Here is a 9599-nt window from a genome sequence, read left to right as displayed (position 1 = left end):
CTGTATGAAAGACACATGGACAAAGTCAAAAGGGGGTAGGATCAAGGGTGGGAGATGGAGATGGGTGAGGTGGAGGGGCAAGGTGAGGTAAAAATTGAGACAATTGTACTTGAACAACAATAAAAAAAGACCTGACAATTGTTATTGGAAGTTTGCTGTACTGAGAAAAGTAAATTAAAGCATTAAATTACTTTTTCTTGGTTTCTGAAATGAAGATAAAATGGCAAAATATCAATACTGTTCATATAGCCCATTCCTTAAGCAGTCTATCATTGTTTTGTGTCATAAAATAGCCTGGTATATACTATATTCAATAAGCACAAACCACCAGAGTAAATAACAATCACCTTTCAAATGAAAATGCTGATATCTAAATAAATGTACCGACTTGGCCAAGTTCACTAAATAAATAATATACACACTTGACTGATTAAATAATCAACTCAAATGATTAATTTTAATTCCATAACCATAATGTAATCTAAAAACTTTATTAAAAACACATTCCCATGATCCTGTAGTTTAAATGTAGATGAACTCATAGTGAAATATATATATATATATATATATATATATATATATATATATATAACATGCTATATAATCTATAGCATAAAATAGGTATCTCAACTCAGGGTTCTCAAGAAGCAAAGCCTGAATGAAAATCTGTGTGTTAGTGATTTATTAAAGAACTATGCCCAACGTAAAACCAGTAAGAAAGTAAGGACAGCATGATATAAAAGAAGAAGAAACCAAACAAAGATACAATTGTAGGTAGGTGAGATTTTAGCCTGATCTGATGAGGGACTCTGGAATTTAAATTAAACCTTAGAGTTCACCTTGCTTTGTGGCAAAGGAACTGGGCTTTTAAACTCCCATACCAGTCACTCATTGGGATTGTGCAGTGGTGGAGGAGTGAAGCCTGAGGCCTCCAAGATATTTATGATTCTCTGTTTAGGCAAGGAAACTCCAATGTCCAAGAGCAGCCCTTTTGAAGGTCAATCAAAGGTATGAGCATTTAGTACTATAACATGCACAAATGAGGAGATGAGCACAGAGAATGAGAAAAGTGTATCTGAGAGGATCATGACTCTACACACCAGTGCCTTCAACTTGGTACTGTGAGAAAAACCCTGGACTTTAGGGACAGAACTACATGTTCAAGTTTTGGCCTTGCTCCTCAGGCATAACCTTGGGCAAGTTACTTGGGAAATCTTACACAGATTTGTGAATAAATTCTTTTTTAGTTTTATTCCCAAACTTTAGCAAAATGCCCAAAACACTGTTGGCATTCAGGAAAAGTGCTGAATAAATGAAATCACTAAACCTATTTTTATGTAGCTCTGGTAGGATTCTTCTTGTTGAGTTTTATCATTATTGTTGTTTGTTACTTTTTTATTTTTATATTTCTCCATCTTTATTGCACACAACTTGACTTCCATAGTTTTAATTTATATTTTGCTGGAACACTTACTATCTGTACCTCAGGACTGACTGGGATTGATTTTCACACCATAAATTTGTTGTCTATCTATCTATCTATCTATCTACATGTAGATAGATAGATATAGATATAATCACATTTATTTGTTATTTTAAAGGAACTTAGCAGCAAGTCTGCCAGCCAGATCTTAGGAAGCAGGTTTGAACTCTGGAACTTTGATTAAGTTCCCTATAAGTGTATTAAGACCGAACCATTAGAAGTAGATTTGATTAGCTAATTATTACTAAGATAATCAATGTTGATCTACCAAGTCAGACTTAAATGGAAAAGCCATGGAAAATAAATAGAGATTATGAATTTACTGTTCACTGCATGAAAACATGAAGAATATTTTAACTTATATTCACTCTGGGGATCCATGGGAAAAGTTTATTATAAAATACCCCATCATTAGGTTGTTTTAAAATGTTTTTATTTTGTTATTTCTTATACCTCATGGGTCATTTATTTCTCTTCAGATATTGATGGCTGCAAGATAGTGCTTCTCAAACTTATTCAGTGACCCTAGGAGAGAAACTCATAAACTTCTATGTCCAGAATTGCACACAAAAAAGAAATATTTGTTTTTAATGGAATTGTAAAAGTATGATTTTTATTTTTTATTTTTTATTGTTGTTCAACTACAGCTGTTCCCATTTTCCCTTGTCACACCCATCCCCATCTCCCAGCCTCTATGCTTCCCCTCTTTGGCTTTGTCCATGGGTCCTTTATACATGTTCTTTGATGACCTATAAGTGGAATGTAATCAACAAAACAAACAAGCAAGCAAAATATAACCAGAGACATTGAAATAAAGAACAAACTGACAGTAACCAGAGAGGAGGAGGGACAGAGATAACAGGGGACAGAGGGAGAAAGGTTGTTAAGAAATATTTATTGAGAAGGTGTTTGTGCCTGGAGCAGTGATGAGGATTATCATATTTTATTTCTCATTTAATCCTCAGTGAAACCCTATGAGTTAGGGACTACAGTCATCCTACTTTCACAAATAAGGAGATTCAGGTGAAGAGATATTAAGTAATTTGATTATGGCACATAGTTAGGAAAAGGCAGTCTGGATTCACACTCAGATGATCAGAAGCCAGAGACTCAATTCCACCTTCCAAAAGGGAGAAAGAAGTTTGAAAGTCTATATTAGAACTCAAAGTTCTCTATGGAGAGCCCAGCCTACTTTAAAACCTGGATAGTTGAAAATACAAAGAGAAGACTATTCTCCCCCAATTAATATAATCTACATTACCAGCAAAACAAACCAGAAAATTCTTTATTCTCCATAACTTTCTCAAGATATCTTAATGACCTATGCTTCACTCCTAACTCCAGTGAACACAACTGCTTATTAGTGAAATATCATCACAAGAGTATGTACAATGAAAACAGTTGAAAGCCCCACTTGGATTCCTTAGACACAAAAGAAGTGCTAACTTAATCTCAATGACTCCTTGGGGGATTGAGGTTTTCATAGGAAAGCTAAAAATTTTAAGATAGCTTTTCATTTACCTTTAAAAGGACAGATTTTAACAATTCCATTTTAGCAGAACAGTCTTTCTTCAATAAAAGTCAAGAATTAGACAGTCCTAATTATGCTGTTTTCACTAACAAAGAAAATTTAAAACAATTTTACTGCCTTTAGTATGGGTACATAACAATTCAATGAGAAATTCCGTGAATTCATAAAGGAAGCATCACCAAGTGCAGGGAGGGCACCGAAGTGAGCAGAGCAACAGCCAAAGTGAGAGATTATTGTGTTCACAGAAGATGTACACCTGCAAATTCTCAAATCTGACCTGGGTCATAGTGGACGAAATTAGAGATGAAACTGGCTCAGTGCTAGCATTAGGAAAGCCTTACTCTTCATTGGGGAACTCTTCCCTTCATCCAAAATGACCAGAATATGGTAGGAAGGAACATAAATCTTGCACAAAGCAGATCTTCACATTGCAAGCCTTAACAATGGATTTGGGGTAAACACATGCATTGGCAGCTGAGAGAATGACACAAGAATTTGGCATATGAACCCCATTATGTTTGTTGTGTTATGAGTATAATCCATGAATTACATCTACCTCAATACTATAATTCTGTATTGCTACAAACTCTTACGGACAGACCAATTACAGATGGAAAGTCTCACTTATTTATCTAAGCTGAGCTGCAATATTCCCTGTGCTGTATATCACACCATAATTAAGTTAATTGAGACAATCTAATTTCTAATGCTCTGAGTATTATGCCCAACATTTATGGTGTTCCCAGGGTTTGTCCACCACCCTTGCTCTGGTCATGAAAATAGCATAGAAGCAAGTGGGGTAAGAGAGGAGGTGGGACTTGGTAGCATCAGCTACATTTTCCATTCTCATACATACAAAACTGAGAAGTGGAAACATTATTTTCATGGCCATGCTGGGGTGACTGTGTAGGAGAATTCTGCTAGTGTGGCCAACAACCTCCATGACTAGAGAAGGGAACAGAGCAGAAAGCCATGTTTCCTACTGAGATTTATGATGGAAAGTTGTTGCTGCCAGGACCTTGGGTTATACTGAGACATTTTCTGAGCTTCTGAGTTTCTGGACAAGACCAGTTTTGCAAAGTCCGAGAGGCATAGAACTGCTCTTCTATTTCCTTGGTTAGGAGCAATTAATCATGGTTGGATGCCACCAACAAATATTTTTCTTTGAGACAGGCAGGAAAATTGGAAAGGAAATCAGGAAGAGTGTTCCATTCTAAATACATCTTTATTTATTTTACAGTCAGTTCAGGATGTCTTTGTTTTATTAGTGCACTTCCAACCACAGAGCTGAAAACCCTGAGGCCTAATAGGTTTATTACACTACAGTCCTGTGGTCCCAGTCACACCTTCTTGCTAATTTAGGGATGCGGTCAGTGCATTTTCCTCCTAGTAATAATAGACAGGCATTTTACTTCTGATAGAAAGACACAAGGGTTCCATATCTGTGCAATCCATAGATCTGTTCCTAGGTATATGGTTATATTTGCCTTTTCCAAAAAAATATTTTACATATTCTAGCTGCAGTTCTGTTTGTGAATTTTAACAAGAAAACATTTCACACAAACTGGTCCCAGTGGGCTTCAAAGGACTTTCAGTAAGGGTAGTATGTGACTTTTTTGTTTTGTTAATGGGGAAAATGAAATTTCAAGGCTCCATACTTCACTCCTTTCTGGTCCAACTTTGTGATCGTGTTCTGAACAGCCTCTTAGAAGAGAGCACAGGATATTGTAAACTCCCTTCAATGCCTGGCTTGATCCTGTATTGTCCATTCACAGAAATAGTCACATTGAAAAATTCAGTTAACCTACGAAATTTTCAGCGTCTGCAGTTTAAAACAAAAGCAAAACTAAAATCAAGCACAGAAACAAACCAACCTTTCCTGCAAACTATGTTTTCTTCAGCATAGTGTGTGAAGCAAAGATCAACATGAGAGTGTTTTATTTATCTATTTTTCAGAAGTAGGGAGAAATATTAAATGAGGTCTACAATAAGTCTATTATTTTTACTATTACCATTCAATATTATTTCTTATTCTGTGTTATAGCTCAGAGATTTCACAGAAATCCCTGTAAATGCAAAATGCTATGCTTAATATTGCTCTAATATTGCTTAATATGTGCTTAATTGCTCCTCAGCAGTTGCCAGGAAAGTTTTATTTCCATTTGGTTTCATTTATATAGCATTTCTGCTGTAATGAAGGCTGTGTGACCTGTGGTTAAAAGCAAATGAGAATCAAACTTTAAAACCAATTCATTTTACAATTTAAATCGAAATAATCCTTGTATTCAGTAACTTCCCAGGACTTTTTTTTCATCTAAATATGTCCCATAAGCTTTTTGCTCCCAATAGCCTTAAATCTAAGCTGTGAGGTTTCATGACGTCTCATTGCAGATAAAGTAAACTAGATACTTTTGCTTTCTGTTTTCCTGTCATGCAACAAGTATTTATTAAATATCCATTTTGAGCAAGTCACACAAGATTCCAACACCCCATTTTGAAAGGAAGATACTAGACTAATGTTTAAGATACTTTGAACATTAATGTTTCATTTATAATTTTGCTATAGGCTTAGAATCTTTCTAAACACCAAAAAAGGTTATATGTAAGAGTGGCTGTCATGATCAAGTGGAAAGACAGTGGACTTTATAGTAAATAGACCATGTTCAAATATAAGTTCTGTTCTTCTGTGAGCCATAATTTTCTCACTGAGCAAATGGATACATCATTACTGTCCTCACAACATTATTTGGATAATTAAATTAGAGTAAAGAACAATATATGCAACCCATAGTAGCTTAACAATACCGGCTGATCTCTTTTGTCTTCACTCAAATTGCTTCCACTCCAAGCACCAAGAGAGGATCTGTGCAAAACAAAAAACATATAGCAATGCAATGTTAGTAAATGCTGTATAAAAAACAATTTATATATAATGAACATCTTAAAAATATTTTGCAAAAGCGAGTTCAAATGACGCTTAGCTGTCCCAGTGCTGCTTAATTCTAAACTCTGATCAACAACTTTATTTATTCCTGATTATTGCCTTGACTGGACATCTGTTTTTGGTGCTCCTCATTAACCCTTTGTATAGCAATTAATCAAATAAAGTCTGAATCCATTTTCCCATAGTTATGAATATTTAGGTGAGATGTAGGAGCTGTGGATAGGACAGGGATCAAAGTTCTGAATTGAGAAGTAGATCACTGCTAAACAGTGGATGCCTGAGGCCTGAACACAGCTAGAAAGTCCACTTCTTCAGCTTAAGCCTACTTCATAATGAATTAATCAATCCCTGCTGGCTGAGGCAGCCTGATTCCTCATTGGGCCCTGACAATTCATTAAAGATAAAAAATAAACAAGTAAAATGTCAGGAGAGTAGATATCCTTTATCAAAACCTTCTAATAGGTACGTAACAAAACAATTATAGAGAGCTTTGAGATGTTCAGACTAAATGGTATTGCAAATAATACTGATAAAATACAGAGTTATCAGTAAGTCAAACTGATAACTGTTACCAAAATTATCTATAAATCAAACTATGTAGTTTGCTCTGCACAATTTTGGATGGCCTCCAAAAATCTGGGAATTTTGGCCTATTAGAATAACAGGTAATCCAGCCCAACTACCTTATTTGACAGATGAAGAAACTGAGGCCCACAGAAGTTAAATGACTTGCACAGTAGCACATTACTCAGTAGTTAAGAGCAAGGATCTACTCTATCATTTCCTACCAGTCAAATTTCTGCAAATACATGGCATTTCTAAGATCCAAAATATTTATATGTAAAATGGGTCTAGAATCATAAGTAACCCATTTATAGCTGTATAATACTCGCAAAATATTTAGCAAAATGCCTGACATATATTAAATATTATTATCATTACTAAAATTGGGACTAAAATGTGACATTATAATGACTTATAATTTGGAATAATGAATAGGAGGACTCTACTTCATATAGTACTTAAACTGAAGAAAATTCAGATCATGTTTATGATCAATCTTTGAGCTTGCATGTAGAAAAAAACTGCAAAGCAGAATATTTTTCCTGGGACTTCTGGCCAAGATGGAGGCGTAGGTAGACACACTGTGCCTCCTCACACAACCAAAAGAAGGACAACAACAATTTAGAAACAAAAAAACAACCAGGACTGACAGAAAATTGAACTGTATGGAAGTCCAACAACCAAGGAGTTAAAGAAGAAACATTCATCCCAACTGGTAGGAGGGGTGGAGTCGGGCGGATGGGTGGAGAGGACTCTTGACAAAGTGGCAGCAGGTGGACCCAGCAAGGTGGTAGATTGTGGAGGGGCTTGGCGCACAAGGCAGCTGGAGAACTGGGGAGTCCCACATTCGCACGCAGATAAACCAGGCAAAACTGGGGAGTGAGACAGACCACACAACCCAGGGTCACAGCTCGGGGAAATAAAGCCCCAAAACACTGATTGAAAACATCTGTGGGAGTCAAGGTGCTAGGAGAGACTCCCAGTCTCACAGGAGAGTTCATTGGAGAGACCCACAGGGTCCTAGAACATACACAAACCTACCCACCCAGGAATCAGCACCAGAAGGGCCCACTTTGCTTGTGGGTAGTGGGGAAAGTGACTGAAATCTGGTAGAAAGCAGAGCAAGCACCATTGTTCCCTCTCAGACCCCTCTCACACATACAGCATCACAACGCAACGACATGGGTTGCCCCGCCCTGGTGAACACCTAAGGCTCTGCCCCTCACTACATAACAGGCACACTGAGAAAAAAAAATGGTTCAAATGAAAGAACAGATCAAAGCTCTAGAAAAAATACAACTAAGTGATGAAGAGATAGCCAATCCATCAGATGCACAGTTCAAAATACTGGTCATCAGAATGCTCACAGAATTAGTTGAATTTGGTCACAAATTAGATGGAAAAAATAAAGGCTATACTAAGTAAAATAAAGAAAAATATATAGGAAACCAATAGTGATGGGAAGGCAATTGGGACTCAAATTAATGGTGTGGACCAGAAGGAAGAAAGAAACATTCAACCAGAATGAAGAAAAAAGGATTCAAAAAAATGAGGAGAGGCTTAGGAACCTCTAGGACATCTTTAAACGTTCCAACATCCGAATTATAGGGGTACCAGAAGGAGAAGAGGAAGAGCAACAAAATGAAAACTTATTTGAACAAATAATGATTTTTTTCCAATTTTTTCCTAACTTGGAGTTAGACTTGCCCCCATTGTGGAGTACACGTCATACCCCACAACAAATCAGTAGCCAGCAGGAGGGGCTTTATGGAGGATGCTAACTTAGTCCTCCATAAAAGGTTCTATAATCCAAACCCTTCCCATATGATTACTGCTTATTTTACTAAAAATATACTTCATGGTCTATGTCATGGCCCATAAGATCTTGAAAAATATTTAGATATTTCTATTCCTTCATATAAACATTACACATTTTGTTTTTTATATAACTATTCCCAAGTTAATTTTTTCCAATAGCCAGTTATAAAAATTACACATACCATAGTCAACATTCATGCAGTGAATAGCATATTCTGTCTCAAAATGTAACTAGATGCATCAGGTAAACTAAGTCCCAAGGAAGGCACATTTGCTTTTCATTTAATTTCCCCAATGTAAGACTACAAAATGGCTCATAAAGTTGTTATACCCATTATTATCAATGATATTTCAGGATGAAATAAATACTTGAAGCAGTCTTATAGTAGTGCTTATTTTTCCCCTGGCACAGTGACTTTGGAGTAATCATGTGGGCTGAAAACCATAAATCGTATATGTTTGAGAAAAAATAAATTGGGTAAAGACTGGATATTATTGAATTTAAAGGGTTGATTCTTTATGAAGGAAGGTTTTTGTTAAGGGAAAATATATTACATTATGGAACCAATCAAAGTGACATTTATTCTGTGGTCTTTAGAGACTCACTGCTTGCATCAAATAGAAGACTGACTTGGTCCTGAGCCTCGGGGCCAAGTTGTTCTACAGGTTGAACTCCAACTTGTCTCATTACATGATTAATGACATCTGCAATAAGAGTGATGCACAGTTAAGTTTGTGGTGCTTCTACACAAATAGGTTCAATTTTAAAAGTTATAAATTATAAGGGACAGAATGTTCTTTTATGCAACCAGGAAATCACTTTTCCTGGTGGGCTTTTAATAACATTGAATTTATCAAGGGTTGACACTTCTGTTATTTCCTCTAGGCTATAAAAAAAATAAACCTTAACTGTTCATCCACAAGAGCCAGGATATTTTTTTAAGAAGGAAAAAAGGATGAAGTGGTGATACGAATATCACCAGATAAGTGATTACCAGAATATATCACATTCTGTCACTGAATTGCTTTACATGAAGCATCAAAGGTGAATGTAAGGGCTTCAAATGCCAAGGTAACTTCTATGATGAAACTGTGCACTTAAAGATGGAAGAACCATCACTATCTATTTCCAAAACTAGTTCATCACCCCAAACAGAAACTGTGTTCCCATTAAGCAATAACTCCCTTACTCCCTCTCTCTTTAGCCCTTAGTAATCTCTAATCTACTTTTTTGTCTCTTTGTATTTGTCTATTCTGGC

The sequence above is a fragment of the Phyllostomus hastatus genome, unplaced genomic scaffold, assembly GCF_019186645.2.
Source record: "Phyllostomus hastatus isolate PE091 unplaced genomic scaffold, TTU_PhHast_1.1 phas_scaffold_200, whole genome shotgun sequence".
Classification (NCBI taxonomy): Eukaryota; Metazoa; Chordata; class Mammalia; order Chiroptera; family Phyllostomidae; genus Phyllostomus; species Phyllostomus hastatus.
The sequence above is the reverse complement of the archived record's forward strand: the minus strand, read 5'-3'. Positions refer to the sequence as shown.